This window comes from Sinocyclocheilus anshuiensis, unplaced genomic scaffold (genome assembly GCF_001515605.1).
Source record: "Sinocyclocheilus anshuiensis isolate Anshui unplaced genomic scaffold, SAMN03320099.WGS_v1.1 scaffold1389, whole genome shotgun sequence".
Classification (NCBI taxonomy): domain Eukaryota; kingdom Metazoa; phylum Chordata; class Actinopteri; order Cypriniformes; family Cyprinidae; genus Sinocyclocheilus; species Sinocyclocheilus anshuiensis.
This window is the reverse complement of record NW_015552672.1, coordinates 161,201-169,498: the sequence shown is the minus strand read 5'-3', so window position 1 is coordinate 169,498 and position 8,298 is coordinate 161,201. Positions and strand designations below refer to the sequence as shown.

Sequence of the window (8,298 nt, the reverse complement as noted above, 5' to 3'; positions counted from 1 at the left end):
ATGGACGGCTTTCATGTGACCATTCAAACCTCAGCATCTCCGCTCTCATGATCGTATAGCAGGGTTTGGATCGCTTTGATTAGTACTCTGAGTGAGAGCCCTCCAGTGGAACACTGTCTCTTGCCAGGCTCAGTAAGACAATCACCTATTTTGAGAAGACATAATATGATTCTGAACACAGATGAAATTAAGTCATTTAGCAATTTTTACAGTTCTAATAGTGTACAAATAAAATGCAGTGATAAGAACAGAAGCCCATACAGTTTTAAAAATGAGCTTTTTATTAAGGCACAATATTTGTTTTTACTTCATGAAGGTATATATTCTTTTTTTGAACCACATAAAAAATAACAACATTGTGCCTATTTGTGTCAAAAGCTAATAAATCATTAATATCAAATACGAAAGTAGTTGTAAATAATACACAACATATCATAACACAGTAAACATTAAATAATTTTGATTATGTTAGATTATGTACACCACTGTTCAATAGTTTTGTAAGAAACTAAGATTTCTTTTCTGTATTCTTTTTATAAAAACAGTAACAATGTAAAATATTATTTCAGTTTAAAATCACATTTTTTATTATTATTTTAATATGTTTTAAAATGTCATTTATTCTTGTGATGGCAAAGCTGAATTTCCAGCATCATTACTTCAGTCTTTAGTGTCACATGATCCTTCAGAAATCATTGTAATATGCTGATTTGCTGCTCATGAATTATGATCAATATTCAAAACAGTTGTGCTGCGTAATGTTTTTGTGGAAACCATGATACATTTTGTTTATCAATTTTTATTTGGTGAATAGACAGTTCAAAAGAGCAGTATTTATTTGAAGCAGAAATCTTTTGTAACATTATAGATGTCTTTACATTGTTGGCTCTTTGATGAATTGATATTGTTCCTCTTTTGTAAATCGGTTTGGATAAAAGCATCTAATGCATAAATATAAAAGAACAACATACGCCCTCTAACAGCTACAGGCCACTACAGTATCTGCTGAGGCACTTAAACCCATTCTAAACCTGCCTAGAATATGATATATCAAATGACTGTTAAATAACTGAGAAAAAACTAAGTCATTCACTATGGCAGCATTCTTTTAGACTGTGACACCATCTAGCAGGTACACATGCAAATGTGGTGTTTTTCTTTTTGGGACAGGCCTATACAGTTGTCATCAAGTCTAAAGAGGAAGTTGGCATAGTGGTTTTGTTGAAACTCCGTCTTGAGGCTCAGCCTGGCTTTCCGGACCTGGATTGGCACTGTGGGGATGTGCATGTGAGACGGAGTTCTGAGGATCCTGAGGTGGAGGTTTTTCCTTGTCATAAATGGATCCGGACAGCAGATGGTAACGTCGAGTTTCGGAATGCGAAAGGTGAGCTGTTTCTGTTTTCACCATTCCTTCACACTTATTAATTTGGTAATAATATCCTTTTTATTTCCTGTATTTCATATCAACGCCTTTTAATGTTTCCCTTCTCTAGTGTGTCTGAAAAAGAAGGAAACATTAGCAATCCTAACCAATCACAGGGAGAGGGATCTCCAACAAAAGCAACAGTTTATCAACTAAAACCTTTTTTACTCATTAGTTTATTGTTTTTGTCCTCCCGTCTTTTTTTATCACAGTTAATAAAGATGTTGTTTTTTTATCTGTAGGTGGGGCACATTTGTTGTAGATGGTCCTCACTGTGTAGACATGTCCAGTGTTACAGCTCTAGGACCAAACTTTAGTTACATCCGTCAACGGTAGTGGTTTAGCTTTCTTAAAGCTTCATTACAAACTAGATTGATATTAATTTATTCTTATGTCACATGAACTGAATTTGACAATGAAATGTTGTCACTCTGCTTGTCTTTTAGCCCAGTTAACAATGTGCACTACATCAAGAGTTTCATTGAAAGAAGAAAATCTTGGAGCAGCCTACAGGAACTTGAGACATTCTTCCGACATGTCCAGTGTTACAGCTCTAGGACCAAACTTTAGTTACATCCGTCAACGGTAGTGGTTTAGCTTTCTTAAAGCTTCATTACAAACTAGATTGATATTAATTTATTCTTATGTCACATGAACTGAATTTGACAATGAAATGTTGTCACTCTGCTTGTCTTTTAGACACTCTGCTTGTCTGCTTGTCCAGTTAACAATGTGCACTACATCAAGAGTTTCATTGAAAGAAGAACATCTTGGAGCAGCCTACAGGAACTTGAGACATTCTTCCTTTTCAATGGAAGGGAGAACACAATTGCCAGTATGCTAAACAAAAATTTACAATTTAAAATAAACAAAACAAATTAAATTTATATATATATGTGTGTGTGTGTGTGTGTGTGTGTGTGTGTGTGTGTGTATATATATAGTTTTTTGGGGGGGTTTTTTTGCTGTACAATTCTCTCATAGAATATGTTCAGGCTCACTGGCAAAATAAACAAAACAAATTAAATTTATATATATATATGTGTGTGTGTGTGTGTGTGTATATATAGTTTTTTTGGGTTTTTTTTTTGCTGTACAATTCTCTCATAGAATATGTTCAGGCTCATTGGCAAGAGGATGCATTCTTCGGATATCAGTGCCTCAACCTGCCACCTAACCTGTCTGTCACTTCAGAGATGGTCAGACCTTTTCTACCAGAGGACTCATCATTAGAGCAGGAGATGGAGGTGCGTACAAGTATGCAAATGTGGATTGCAGGCCATTTTGACATTTTTAACAGAACATTCTATGTAACTATGTAATGTATATTGCACAGAGAGGACATGTGTATCTTCTGGATTATGAAGTGCTGGATCAGCTGCCTGCTAATACTGTCAATGACAAACAGACCTACTTGGCTGCTCCTTTATGCCTGCTGCATTACAACCGACAAGGAGAACTAAAGCCCATTGCCACACAAGTAAAAAATTTTAACCGCTTTTTATTGTAATAGTCACCATCTTTGATTAGATGTATTAAAATCTCTTTTGACTGAATTTTAATGACTAAATGAATGCTAAAATCAAGAACCAAATCTTAATATTTCAGCTTCAACTGGCTCCTGGTCCACAGAATCCTGTTTTGGTTGCATTGGTTGTTAGCAAAGATGTGGGTCCGTAATTCAGATTTCCAGGTCCATCAGCTACTTTCCCATTTTTTGCGCACTCATCTTATAGGAGAGGTGTGCTGTACCGCCACACTCAGACAGCTGCCCGAGATTCATCCTCTTCACCAGGTAGAAACAAAGTTCAGCTCAAAGATACAGAACCATGCAGTGTTGACTTTGACCACTAGGTTGTTGTTGTTTTCTTGTGGTGAAAGCAGTCCTTAAGGACAAGGTTGGTTTTCTTACTTATTTAAGGAAAAGATGGAAGCCCAAAAAATCATGCTTTGGTAAATTGTAATTATGAGATACTAAGCCAAAATTATGACTTAAAAAAAGTCAAAATTATTGGATAAAAAGCCATTATTACTACCTAAAAAGTGTGGTCAGCTTTTTATGTCATAATTTCCTCCACATAAAAAACAATTAGGAGATAAAAAGTCATAAGTCTGACATACAAAGTTGAAATTATGCAATAAAAAGTCATTATGACATTGTCAATTTAAGCTTTATCTCATTACAATTTGTCATAATTTTGACTTTTAAATTTCATAATTTAATGTCATAATGTCAATTTGTGTCATAAGTTTGACATTTTACTTAATAATTGTTACTTTTTATGTCATAAATGTAGCTTTTATGTTAATTATAATTATTACACTGTATGTAATATTTTTTACTTTTTATCTCATAGTTATGACTTAGTATCTCATAACTATGACTAATCAGAGCATGCTTTTTTAATTTGTGGTGGAAATGGGCTTCCACGTGTACAATAGAGACTATTTGGTATGCACTACAATAAAAAATAACTTGCTTTTAGGGCTTCTGCGGTTCATTGATTTGGATCATTTTGATGCTTTAAAGTCGTTTGCCATGAGAGTGGATGGTTGAATTCTTTAGCTTAACGTATAAATCGTACTTTTGTTTTTCAGCTGATGCCTCATATCCGGAGCACTCTTCAGATCAACAGTCAGGCTAGAGTCACTCTTCTGGCCACAAAAGGCGTTTTTGACAAGGTTGGTGTGTTTAATATCGTCTGTTTACTCTGTGAAGGAAGTGAAAGAGAGAATCTAGTTTTTCCTCATGATTTAGTTTAATTTGATATGGTTTCTGTTTCCTATAGTCAATAGCCTGTGGTCTGGAGGCAATACCACTGCTGCTTGCTCGAAACGCAACGTCTCCACTACAGCTCAATGTGTGTGCCAGATGACATAAGAGTGCGAGGACTGGATGCACTACCTATCTGTTATTATGCACAAGATGCACTAGGGGTCTGGGATGCTCTACACAGGTACTTTCTTCAGCATTCAGCATTATCTGAATCAGAGTCTTTAGGTTTGAAGTAAGCACATGATTTGCGTTTGCCATGCAGGTTTGCTGCAGGCTGGATTCGTTTGTATTACTGTAACGATGAGGACGTCCAGCACGACTGTGAACTACAAAACTGGATTAGAGAGATCTTCACGCAGGGATTCCTCAGCCTCACTCCCATAGGATCAAGAAAACTGTCACACATTTTGTCCTTATGCAAAAGGGTCAATAACATGATGCCCATTTTTGTCATATTTATTAATTTATTAAAAAATACATAAAAAATGCACTTCATACAATAACTTGAACACACCTGTTTTTAAATTTCGAATTAATAATCATTTCGGATATTTTTTGGGGGCCATAAAGTCAGGATTGTTAGGCTGATCCTATCCTGATATAATGAAAAGAAAAGGCCTTGTTAAAAGACTTAAATTCTTGAGAAGTAAACATTTTTAAGCAATTTGGCATAATCTTTTATTATTATTTCTTAAGAAACGTCTCTTAAAATATCAGATAATTTGACCTTTTTATGACAAGGCAAGGTTAGTTTAGTTTGTAACATGTCATGAACTCCCCAAAAACATAATGATTTTCATGAATTAATCATTTTTGGAGGGAGTAAAGTAAAAAATGTAAAAAAAGAGAAATATTTTAGCTTGCTTCTACATACACTGAACAAAATTATAAACGCAACACTTTTGTTTTTGCCCCAATTTTTCATGAGCTGAACTCAAAGATCTAAGACTTTTTCTATGTACACAAAAGGCCTATTTCTCTCAAATATTGTTCACAAATCTGTCTAAATCTGTGTTAGTGAGCACTTCTTTGCCGAGATAATCCATCCACCTCACAGGTGTGGCATATCAAGATGCTGATTAGACAGCATGATTATTACACAGGTGTGCCTTAGGCTGGCCACAATAAAAGGCCACTCTAAAATGTGCAGTTTTACTGTATTGGGGGGTCCGGGGGGGATCCGAAAACCAGTCAGTATCTGGTGTGACCACCATTTGCCTCACGCAGTGCAACACATCTCCTTCGCATAGAGTTGATCAGGTTGTTGATTGTGGCCTGTGGAATGTTGGTCCACTCCTCTTCAATGGCTATGCGAAATTGCTGGATATTGGCAGGAACTTGAACACGCTGTCGTATACGCTGATCCAGAGCATCCCAAACATGCTCAATGGGTGACATGTCCGGTGAGTATGCTGGCCATGCAAGAACTGGGATGTTTTCAGCATAATTCTGTCCTGATATCAAAAAAGGACTCATAAAAATGAACGTAGTTTAGATAGTAGTTAAGTAGTTTGGCATAATCTATTTTTTCTTAGAAAACATTCCTGAAAAATCTGATAATTTGACCTGTTTATGGCAAGACATGGTTAGTTCAGGTTTAAAAATATCTTGTAGTGTGACCCAAAAACATAATGATTTTTGTGAATTAATTTGAAAAAAACTACCTTGAAAAATATATTTTAAAAACTATTTTTTTTAAATGGTAATTAAGATATGTGCACTTAACACATTTAAGGTGTAAGGAAAATATTTCACTCGCATGTATTTGTTTTACTTAATGATTACACCATTTTTTTTATTTTTTTTATTTTTTAGAGTCATTACATTTAATTAAGTTACATTTCAAAACCATGTGAAACAAACATGAATTTGAATATCATGCTTCTAAGAACTTTTTCAAAGATTCTGTACTGTGGACCTTCCTACATGTCATTGACTGATACAATTTATGTCTCATCTACTTAATTTATTCTTCACAGAGATATAAAATGCATAAATTGATCTTTGCTTTGCCTTCGTATCATGTTCTCCAGGAGTTCCACAGCCATTTCAGACCGCAGCCGAAATGTGCAAGTTTGTTACCATGGTGATCTTTTCCTGCTCCGCACTTCATGCAGCTGTGAACTTCTCTCAGGTATGTTCAGTTATTAATAAACTGACAGAGGTGCTTAGGAACAGCATATTATGTCCACCTAACTAATTCATATTCACTAAACACATCTCACCCCTTCTTAAACCAATCTCCACATTTAACTGGATTATAACCTTTGAATACCGAACAGTCCTGCGGCCATGTCACGTCCACCTTCTCAGACCAAAGGCTCGGTGTCGTCGGAGGATATTTTCTCCTTCCTTCCGGACGTGAACTCCTCTTGCCACGTCCTTAGTGTCCTGTCTCTACTGTCACAGCCTGCCATTGACTTTGTGAGTGTTAACACAATCTCTAGGGTACTGCTGTGTGAGTATTTACACTGTATATTTTCAGTAGGACTAGGATGCAGACGTGATGTTCATCTAGCCATTACTTCCTCTTTAGGTGCCCTTGTGCCATTACAATGAGTGGTACTTCAGCAGTGGTGCAACCGTCAAGCTTGTGGAGGAGGTCCGGAGAGAGCTGAAAATGATAGCAAAAGACATCGCAGACAGGAACAGCCAGCTGGAGTTGCCCTATACTTGCCTATCTCCAGACCACATTGAGAATAGTGTGACTATTTGAGTTCACTGTCAAATTGAATCATAACTTTATGCCAAAAGAAGGTTTTAACCTGTTTTTTCACTGATTGACCTAAAAGAGAGCTCCTTAAAAACCTGACAATAACATAAAATGTGTAGTTCTGGGAATTTCTTAAAACATGTTTAGAATAAAATCATATTTCATTTAGATAAAGTTTATTAATAAATATTTTATATATACCTTTTTTCCCATGAGTTGACTAAATTACAACGTTATTGGAAATAATGCACAATAAAAATAGTCTGTTCACAAGTGAGATTTACCTTGCTTTTTCTTTGTTGTCTTCACCCATCACGTTTCGTATTTAATTTAAAAGCAAGCTCTTGACTGAAACTAATTTAATACTTTTAAGATTAAAGGTCTGGGGAATATGGGACAAGTGTAGAAATAAATCTGTGCATAAATTGCATTTGAAAAGTAACAAAATAAATGATTAATGAAGTTCTGCTTAAAAGTTTTTTTTTAATATGACCTTAAAAAAAAAAATAAAGAAATCTGTTAATTTTAATAAAAATGCTGGATAAAACTGGCTGAATTGAAGAAACACTCGTGTATTACGTTGTGTGATTCAGTATAAATCGGGTGTGCCTCACGTCCTGAAAAGTGAAGCTGCGGGCTCTTTGATCGCCCCCTGGTGGCTGGCTGCAGTACAGGTCATAAACCCCGCCCTCTCCAGAATTGGACTTGTCGTCAAAATAAAAAAAATAATTACGCTTCCAATACAGTTTTCCGAAAGATGGTTTTGGTCATTTAAGGTAGTTGTTATCACGCTGATATATGTTCAACTGTCCTCCATCTTTTTTTACAGTCTATGGTAAAAATACGTTGAACTTGAGGTCCCGTTGCTTGCCGTGTCTTTCAGGGCACAGGGGGCGGTAGTGTTCGGGAGACCTGTGAGAAAACAGTCGCAGGTTCGTTTGGTGGCGCACTTTTCTTTCCTGCGTCCCATTTCCAACTGTCATCCACCTGTTGACACCTGTTCGTACATCTAAAACCATTTGAAGGTCAGTTTATGTAAAAACGTATTAATTGCAGGTTAATCTAATATTTGTAGTAAGGTCTCAACACTCAAGCAAGTTTGCTTTGAAATATTGTTACGCATGTATTAAATACATTCCAGTTTCAATCTTGTTAGAATCCACAATATAAGTCGGATTTAACCGTGTGCAGGTCATATAAAGTCATATTGTAGTATTTTATCAACAGATTGAAGCGGTTGGGCGCCATCGCTGCTATATGGTGAGTTGTTTTTTCATTTATTTTTAACGAAAGGGTGAGCCGTTTTCTGTCAAATTTAAATGTAGCATATACTAAGATGGCGGTAAAGTTATTCGTGATTTTCAAGTATTCCTTTGTCCTCTCAAG

At 35.9% G+C, this 8,298-nt stretch overlaps 1 pseudogene; it reads left to right on the top strand.

Moving 5' to 3' along the window:
- LOC107667437 (hydroperoxide isomerase ALOXE3-like) lies at positions 1-6,979 on the top strand (annotated as a pseudogene).
- Positions 6,980-8,298: the final 1,319 nt, after the last annotated feature.